The 10475-nt window shown below is 31.6% G+C and overlaps 1 non-coding gene across 1 annotated transcript; it reads left to right on the forward strand.

Moving 5' to 3' along the window:
• The first annotated feature begins 7583 nt into the window (after positions 1–7583).
• Positions 7584–7689, forward strand: LOC112535153. Its single transcript, XR_003079341.2, has one exon. It is a non-coding gene; the product is annotated as a small nucleolar RNA R71 (small nucleolar RNA).
• The last annotated feature ends 2786 nt before the right edge of the window (positions 7690–10475 follow it).

Raw genomic sequence — 10475 nt, forward strand, 5'->3', positions numbered from 1 at the left:
ACTGTAATGGTCATTGTCTATATATATAATGTTTATCAATATTTTCAAATGAGATATTGATTCTTTATGAAAGTTTTTATTATTTTTGGCATGCATATTGAAACATTTTTGTAATTGACATAAGCATTCATCATTTATGGGCATAACATCATTAGTTTGGATATTTGTCATTAATTCATTCAAATGGATATATATAACTTAGGTATAATATAAATCGCCTTTACAGTTAGTAAATAAAAAAATATCAAGTTAATATTATACTACAAATATTTATATTGTGGTACACATATTTTTTCAACAAAATTAAATTAATAAATAATGAACATTTAATATTTACACAATGAATATTTAGTACATGTTTGATGAATATAAGTTAATAAACTATTAGTGACGTATTAAATTAGGACTACAGAATGAGTTCTTCTTCTATAGGTTGATTTGTATTTATTTTATATAAGTTGTCTTCCTTTATATATATATATAAGACTAAGTTGTAACCTAAAGACTTACGTGAAATATAAACTCTCTATACTAATTACATGGTATTAGAACATGTTCTACCCTAACCCTAGATGCCTCTTAATCCTTTTTCCTTCTCTTTTTTTCCCTATTTGTTATGAGGGTAGATTCATCTTGTGTGATTGATCACTTGTGTCTCTGCATTTGAGGTTGTGTATTTTATATCACTTATGTTTGTGATCTAAGATGACAGATAGCCTATCTATTCCAAATCGGCAAGCTTATGTTGGTACAATAGTAAAGTTTAGTGGAAGAAATTATGCACTTTGCTACCAAGCTTTTCGTACCTTGTTGGATTCCTAAGGTACAATCATCATCTTGTAGAAAATATGCCAAATTATTCAGATAAGAAGTATTCTTCATGGCGCCAATTTGATTGCATAATGAATACATGGATGCTAAATTTCTTGGAATTTGAAATAGCAACCTTTGTTAGTTTTGCTTCAACTGCTAAAGAGATGTGGAGTGTCATCAAGGAGATATTTTCTAATGATGGTAATAACTCATGTATCTTTTCTTTATTCCAACAACTTGTTGATAATAAACAAGGTGAGAGTTCACTTTTTGAAATTTTTTGCTGCCTATAAAGGAAATATTAATGAATTCTGTGAACTCCAGCCCCTCTCTATTAATTTAGAAACTAAAAAACGTCAATGAAAAAATTTATTTGTGTGTGGTTTTTTAATGATTTTGAATGATCAATAGAACACTCTTCGGAGCCAATTACTTAGAGGCAACAGTATGCCTACTCTTCAGTCTACTTTCTCACGTATACAATCTGCTTCTCTCACTTGGTCTGCTCCTAGTACTGATCTTGAACATTCTGCTCTGATCGCACATGCAAAATACAATAGGAAGGGCAAAGGTCGTGACAGGTTATGTGTTTTTTATAGAAAAAAGATTACACTAGATATTATTGGGATAAACATGGTAAACCTGATTGAGCCAAAAAAGGTGTAAAAGCATCCACTAGTCTTACAACAACATATGTTATACTTGCTTTTAATGGATATACTTCAGCTGTCCTGAAGGATGTTATTCAGATTTCTAAGAAAGAGTACAAAAGGTTAATTCATTCTCAACCAAATTTTGTTGCCTCTCATGTCTAAACAGGTATTGGTTTACTTGCTGATTCTTCTGGTAATTCTTGGTTAATAGATCAGGTGCATCAAATCATATGACCGGCGACCAGCATCAATTCCATAAATTTACACCTTGTCAATCGCTTTCATCTGTTATTGTTGCCGATGGTTCTGTTTCTACTATTTCTAGTTTTAGTATTGTTCATACTTTTTCCCTTGAGCTGGACAAAGTCTTACATGTCCTAAAATCATCATTTAATCTTCTTTTCATTCATTAAATTATAAAATCTTTGAATTGTTCAGTATCTTTCTTCCTTAATAATTATATCTTTCAGGATCTCTAAATGAATACAGTGATTGGACATGGCTTTGAGTCAGGGGGAGTATTCTCCATCAACTCTTCACCTGTTGTTGTTGTTGTTGTTGAGGCTATATCATCTTTTCATTGGCATTGTTGGTTGGTCACTCTCACTTTTCTCGGTTAAAGAAAATTGTGTCTTTTAGTGAGTTTGTCTCTAAATTGATGAGTGCAAACTAAGTAAACATCATAGAATATCTTTTCCTTTTAGAGAAAGTCTAAGTTTACATCCTTTTAATTTAGTACATCATATGTATAGGGTCCTTGTCATTTCCTACTATGTGAGGCTATAAGTATTATATTACCTTTTTGGATGATTATTCTAGAATGACTTGGATTTATTTGTTAAGAGATTGGTCATGTGTCCTTGATGTATTTAAAAACTTCCATAATGAGCTACATACTCAATTTTCTTCTCATATTTTAAGATCTGATACTCTAGAATATATGAAGACTGATTTCTCTAATCTTTTTCCTCTCATGGAATTATTCACCAAACATCTTGTGCATATACCCCATAACAAAATGGTGTGGCAGAGCGTAAAAACAAACATCTTCTTGAGGTTGCTCACACCATTATGATCCAAATGCATGCACCTAAATATTTTTGGAGTGATGTTGTACTTACTGTAGGCTTTCTTATTAATAAGATGTCATCTTCTGCTAATAGAGGTAACATCCCTTTTAAATTTCTTTTTCCTAACTCTCCGCTTTTCCCCCTTACTCTTCGTATTTTTGGATATGTGTGCTTTGTTCATCTTTTTGAGACTAGTATGGATAAACTTTCTCCTAAGGTTGTTCATGGTATTCTCTTAAGGTATTCTAGGAATCAAAAAGGGTACAAATATTACGATCCTACATCTAGAGAAAGGTTTGTTTCCTTCGATGACACCTTTTTTGAGTCTGAATTATTTTTTAAAGTTGTTACCAACAAACAATATATTCCTCTTTATACACCTGTGTATGCATCTATTCTAACTTCAAAACCGTTTCAAGTTACATCAAGTGACAACTTTGTAAACTTTTGCTCCAGAGCCGTCTCATACTCTAGTGTATTCTGCTAGTGATTCTAGTGATATGTTATTTGCCTTTTGAAATGGTAAGCGCTCTTGTGCTCAGCGTCTTATTGCTAATGTTGTTTCCTTTAATCATCTCGGTTCTTCTTTTTATTGGTTTGCTTTATCTTTGTAATCTACATCTATTCCTAAGAATTACCAATAGGCAGTTAGTGATCCTAATTGGAAAAAGGCTATGGATAAGGAGATATCAACTCTTCTTAGTAGAGGCACATGGAGTTTGGTACCTTTATTTGAGAGGGCTTGTCGAGTCGCATGCAGATGGGTTTACACTATAAAGTATCATCCCGATGGTTCTATTAAAAGGTTTAAGGTAAGATTTTTCGCCAAAGATATACCTAGACACAAGGTATTGACTTCTTTAAAACCTTCTCTCTTGTTGCTCGGCTAAGCTCCATTCATATTCTTATATCTGTCGCAGTCAATCAAGATTGGTTGATATATCAATTAGATATAAAGAACGCATTTTCTTATTAGCTTCTCATAGCTTAGTATCACCTTTTAGGACACATCAGAAGCTCATACAAGCATGTCCCCCTTCCCGTGTGAATTTTTAGCACAATCTACCTATTTTCTTGTTTCATACAGGAAGACTACACAGGCATGTGCTTCTCATGTCATGCCTTTCTCACATTCTGCCATTCTTCTTTTCTCACGTGGGAAGACTATAAGGGCAAGTGCTTCATGTGTCATGCCTATGTGGGACTCTAAGCCTTCATAAAATGCATTCTCTTAGCTTGATTTTTCATGCTTTTTAGTGCCAAAAGCCTCTCTTCATGTACGATCCTCAAAGTATCTAAAAAGGACTGAAAAATAAGTTCTAACAAATAAATTAAACTCAATTAAGGGTAAAATCAAGGCACAAATATAGCTCAATTGTAAGTGCTTCTAACACTTACCAAATTCCCTCACACTTGAGTAATTTCGTGTCCTCTATCAAATTGAATAAAATAAAAAAATAAAAAAATGACAAACGCTCTCTCTAACAAATAGATATGAAATAATTTAAAGGTAAATTATTTATATGAAAACACAACCTGGAATTTTATAAATAAAAATAGATCTTTGCAAAAGTAATATTTCAAATCAGCAAAGAATTTCTTCTTTTGTTGATAAGAATAATCCTTTGGAAGTTCTATCATAATAAGATAATTTGCAAAATCAGCATACTATGGAATAGAAAAATCAGAATTACTCGCCAAGCTTACCATAGCATATAATTGCTCATCTGAAAAATGATCATTAATATCCTTTTCATATAACTCCTCTAAATGAAGGTTCTCGAAGCGTGATAAATGGTCAGCTGCAAAGTTTTCTACTCCCCTCTTATCTTATATCTCTAAGTCAAATTTCTATAAAAGTAAAACCCATCTTATTGATCTCAGTTTTGTATCAGTCTTAGAAAATAAATACCTCAATGCTGAGTGATTAGTGTACACAATCACTTTTGATAGTATTAGGTATAATCAAAACTTGGTAAAAGTAGAGATAATAACAAGCAATTATTTTTTAATAGTGTAGTTTTGCACTTCAGTCATCGTTTTACTTGCGTAATAGATGGATTGAAAGTGTTTTTCTATCCTTTGACCAAGAACGGCTCCAATAGAGAAGTCACTAGCATCACACATTAGCTCAAATAGTAAACTCCAATCTGGTGCTACCATTATTAGGGCATTACCAAGTTTTGCTTTTAGAGAGGAAAAGGTTGTCATACATTCCTCATCAAATACAAAATCAACATCTTTCTCCAAAAGCCTGATAAAGGGTCTAGCTATTTTGGAGAAGTCTTTAATGAATCTTCGGTAAAAGCTTACATGTCCAAGAAAACTCTTAATAGCTTTTTACAAATGACAGAGGTGGTAGTTTCTCAATAGTTTTAATTTTTGCTCAATCCGCCTCAATTCCCTTCCTTGAGATCTTATGTCCTAAAACGATACCCTCTTGTATCATGAAATGGCATTTCTCCTAATTCAAACCAAGTTGGTTTCCTCACATCTAATCAAAACCCTCTCCAAATGCTCCAAACATTGTTCAAATGAATTCCTATGAATAGATAAATCATCCATAAAAACTTATGTAACGTCCTCTACTAAATCATAAAAAATAGCCATCATACACTTTTGAAATGTTGCTGGTGCATTACATAAAACAAATAGCATTCTTCTGTAGGCAAAGGTTCCATATGGGCATGTGAAAGTGGTCTTCTCTTGATCTTCAAGAGCTATTAGAATCTAAAAGTACCATGACATACCATCTAAGAAGTAAGAATATTTATGCCTTGATAATCTTTCTAGCATCTGATTAATAAAAGGCAATGTAAAATGATCTTTTCTAATGGCACCATTCAACTTCCTATAGTCGATGCACACTTTCCAATCTGTTACTGTTCTTATTAGTATAAGTTCATTACTTTCATTTACCACGATAGTCATGCCTCCTTTCTTAGGCACCACTTGTACTGGGCTTATTCAAGAATTGTCTGAAACGGGATAAATTATCCCTGCATCAAGGAGCTTGATCACCCCCTTCTTTACTATCTTTTTTATTTTAGGGTTGAAACGCCTTTGGGACTATACTACAGTCTTGAATTCTTCTTCCATTAAGATCTTATGTATGCGAAATGGAGGGTTATTCCTTTAATAGCTTAACTTTTGATCTTCTAATAACTCAACACTAACTATTACTAGTAGTTTGGATCCCTCCATTAAGAACGTGTACTTTAGATAAAATGGGAGTTGCTTAAGTTTTAGGTTTGGTGGGTCCTTACAAGATCGTCTCATCCTCTTTTTTTTGGCATTTCAATAGACTCGAATCTTTCTTTCTCATTGGTTTTCCTGCCTCAAGATATTTAAGCTGCTCTAAGGCGTCCACCATCTCGCATTTTTCTTATTCCTGTACCAAACACAACTCAAGGGAGTCTTTAACAACAATATATGAAATTAAATTAACAGTTTCATGCTCAATCTTACATCACTAAAGTCTAGGTCATCAAGTACAAGTGGATGTTTTATAGCATTAGGAATCTAAAAAGTCATTAGCTCTTCCCGTTCTATAAGAATAAGCTTACCATCATGCACATCAATGATGGCTCTAGCTATAGCAAGAAAGTGTCTTCCTAAAATAAGGGAAACATCGATAGTTTCATTCATATCCATAATTACAAAATCCATAGAAAATATAAATTCTTGAACCTTAACTAATACATCGTCAATGATATCCCTAAGATATATAACAAATTTATCAGCTAATTTAATGCTCATAAGTGTTAGCTTAGATTCTTCAAGTCCTAGTTTCTTAGGGTATAACATTAATGCTAGCCCTTAAGTCAGCCAATACATTGTCAATATTTAAATTACCAATAAAACAAGGGATAATAAAACTCCTTGGGTCTTTTAACTTCTTTGGTAATCACCTCTGAATGATTGCCAAGCTCTTTTCTAATAGTTGCACTATTGACACTTCCTCAAGCTTCCTCTTATGAGAGGAGTTCCTTCAAGAACTTTGCATACTTGGGCATCTCCGATAGAGCTTCCACAAAAGGTATGTTAAAATGCAATTATTTAAAAAGTTCAAGGAATTTGCTAAATTGTGTATCCATTTTGTCTTTTTAAAGACGGGTTGAAAAAGATACCCTTGGTTTATACTCATTCAGAAAAGAGGTAGGCTTTAGTGATGCTTCTACTTTTTCTTCCACTTCAACCTCTTCATTCTTATTTTCTTCAACTGTCTCTTCAACTATAGTTGAACTCTCTTCTACTTCTTTCGCCTAAGTTCCTAATTCCTTACCACTTCTCAATATAATAACTGTAAGCTGCTACTTAGGATTAGCTTTTGTGTTACCTATCAAACTTCCTTGAGACCTTTTACTCAATAATTTTGCAATATGCCCCACTTGATTCTCTAAATTATGAATCGAAGCCTGCTGGTTCCTAATAATGGTTTTTATATATTGAAACTGAGTTTCAAAAGCTAATATGAACTTTTTCATCATCTCCTCTGGTTTACTCTTCCTAGGAGTAGCTTGTTGCTAGTTTTGCTATTGAAATTATGGTGGTAGAGGTCTTCCGATTCTAAGTTTTCCAAGAGAAACTTGAGTGATTTCTCTATCTCGGATTATAAGCTTTGCTATAGCGTTTGTTCTGCTGCTTAGGAGCATTTCCTACATAATCAACCTACTCCGGCTTAGAAAAAGTATTGTCATTTTGGCAAACTTAATTTTGATGACCGTCCCCATACCAATCACAAGTCATAACTTGTGCCTGTCTGCCAAATGAAAACATAGTCAAAGTATCCATCTTTTTGCTCATGGCCTCTAATTGCATATTTACAACTACCATGAGGTCTACTGCATGGATTCCACTTCCTTTTACTCGAACCTGCTCTCTTGAATTTTGCCATTAGTAATTCGTGACTGTCATATCTTCAATAAGGTCCATAGCTTGCTCTGAAGTCTTATTATTTAATGATCCACCTACTACTGCATTAATAGATTGTTTACTTGCGTAATTTAATATGTTAAAGAATGTCTAAATTTTCATGCATAAAGGTAAACCATGATGGGGAAAACTCCTCAGTAAATCCTTGAACATTCCCAGGAATCATACAAAGCTTTATTCTTTTATTGAAGAAATCCTGCTATGTCATTCCTCAACTTGGTCGTCTTAGACGGTGGAAAGTATCTCTCTGGAAGTTTCTTAGCCAACTAATTCCAGATTATAAATCTCCCAGTTAGAAACGATTTCAACCACTTCTTCGGCTTATTTCTTAACAAGAATGAGTATAGTCTCAATCTAGTAGCATCATCTCATACCTTATTAATCTTGAAGATATCACAGATCTTAAGAAAATTATCTAAATGAGTGTTTGGATCCTCATTTGGCAAACTGTCAAACATGCAATTATTTTGCACCATCTGAATGATGTTGGGCTTGATCTCAAAATTATTTTCCACAACATTTAGTATAACAATACTCAATGTAGCCCAGTTAGAGTTGGGTGTGCATACTCTTGCATGGTCCTCTCCCTATGTGGAGCTATCATTCTTAGCTATTCCTCTCCTTGGTTTGATTTTTCCCGATCCTCTTGATTCTAATTCTATAACTTTGCCATTGTTTTGGCTAAAGCTTGTTCTCTTTCTTCTCTTTGATGCTTTCTTAAAGTTCTTTTTTAATGCTGGTTCGTAAGCGAATAGTTCTATAGAAGTAGCTCTGGTCATGCATAGATTCAAGTATCTGAAGAAAACACAAATACAATTAAAATAATCAAATTAAAGTACCAAATCATTAGCTTTTTAATTACTAATAATATCACAATATAAATTCACTCGGTGATGGAGTTAAAAATTTGATGCACGCTATCCGCACATGGCAAAGTGCACTGATCGTATCAAGTAATATAAATAGAGCATTCCACTAGAGACTTAATTGTAAATACTATTTTCAATCATATACTTATATTTAAAAATTAAATATAGGTTAGTTATAAAAATGTTTAAAAATGAACTAATGTTAAAAACACATATTAAATAATTAGTATATTTATCAAAGGTAAAACCTATTCAAGTAATGAATCTCCCTAATAAGTTGAATACTTCATGAAACAAATAGCAATTAAATCAAAACCATGAGTTGAGTTAGCATTCCAAAAAATTAGATAAAACCTTTCTTAAGTGATTAAACCCCTAATTCCTAAGATGAAAAAAATGAATCTCTTTTCAAACCACTCACTTAAGTCATGCATTAAGATTAATGAACTATTAAACTAAAGAATCTTATAGATCTATCTCTAGTATCCTAATCAATCCTAATCCTTAAGATGTGATCAATTCATAAATAGTTATCTCTAATCAATTTATAAAAATAAATCTAAATTAATACGTCGACTTATCAATTGAAATAGATGATTAAGCAATCAAAGGAATAAAACAACTCATAGAAAGATTTAATTGCATTAACTTTGAATCAATCCATACAATACAAATTTGGGTTCATCAAAATCCAAATAGCAAGAAAATTAGTTCCTACACATCTTTAGCTTCTCGTAGCTTGGAACCACCTTCTAGGACACACGAGAAGGTCACACACGCATGTCCCTTCCTCGTGTGAACTTCTAGCACAATCTGCCTATTTTCTTGATTCATACGGGAAGACTACACTGCGTGTACTTCCCGTGTCTTGCCTTCTCACATTCTGCTATTCTTCTTATCTCGTATAGGAAGACCACACGGGCAAGTGCTTCTTGTATCATGCTTGTGTGGGACTCCAAACCTTCATAAACATGCATTCTCTTAGCCTGATTTTTCATATTTTTGGTGCTAAAAGTCTCTCTTTATGTAGAATCCTCAAAGTATCTAAAAAGGATTGAAAAATAAATTTTAAGAAACAAATTAAACTCAGTTGAGGGTAAAATCAAAACACAAAAATAGCTCAATAGTAAGTACTTCTACCATTTATCAGTAATAATAATTTTTAGGGTTTTGAGAGCCACAATCCTCCTCTTTTTCTTTCTTTTTCATAGCCATTTTAAACTTTCTCATGATCAGACTTTATGTATCTTTAGTTTCTAGATTTTCATGATAAAACCTCATTCATAATTCAGTGTGGATATCTACAAAGATCTTTTAGCTATTACCTCTCAAGATCCAATCAAATTTAAAACCATGATTAACTCTAAAATAAAGTAAAAACTGTTAGAAAGAATACAACTAAATGAACATAATTATAACTAAAATTTAAAAATGCTATAAGAAAGATTTAATCACCAAATTACCAATTTACAAGAAATGAATATTTGGTATTAAATGATTCATTAAGGCAATCCTGCTTCTAAGAAAGTGTGAGATTCATATATGAGATTTTTAGTTTATTTGACCTCGAATTAAAAGTAGTGTATCAATAAAATCAAAAAGCTCATTTTCAATTTATATAATATATATTATAAATTCCACAGATCTAAATTTTTCTGACATGTGTATTTAGTTTTTAACACATAAATTTTTTTATTTTGATATATTTATTTATTTTCGATATATGAAATTCAAGTTTATGAGTATTTTTATAGTTTTTTTAATTAATTTATTAATTATTAGTCTATTTTCCTAATTAAACACTGATTTCAATTCTAAAAAATTAATATATATTAATTATATTTTAATATTATATTAATTAATAAATAATTTTCTAATTAAATAATAATACTAATTTTATTCTAAGAAATAGTATATTATATTAACTAATACATTAGTTTATAATTAAATAATAATCCTAATTCTAAAAACAACATCTAAATTATATTTAATAATAAATTTTTAATCCTAAAAGATAGTAAATAAATATTTAACGATAATTTTTATGTTATTGCATTAATAAAATTAAAATTTTAAAATTAAAAGAATATCTAAAAATAATTAGTTGCTATTATTTTTTAAAATATTATTATTTT

Source organism: Ricinus communis, chromosome 8 (genome assembly GCF_019578655.1).
Source record: "Ricinus communis isolate WT05 ecotype wild-type chromosome 8, ASM1957865v1, whole genome shotgun sequence".
Taxonomy (NCBI): domain Eukaryota; kingdom Viridiplantae; phylum Streptophyta; class Magnoliopsida; order Malpighiales; family Euphorbiaceae; genus Ricinus; species Ricinus communis.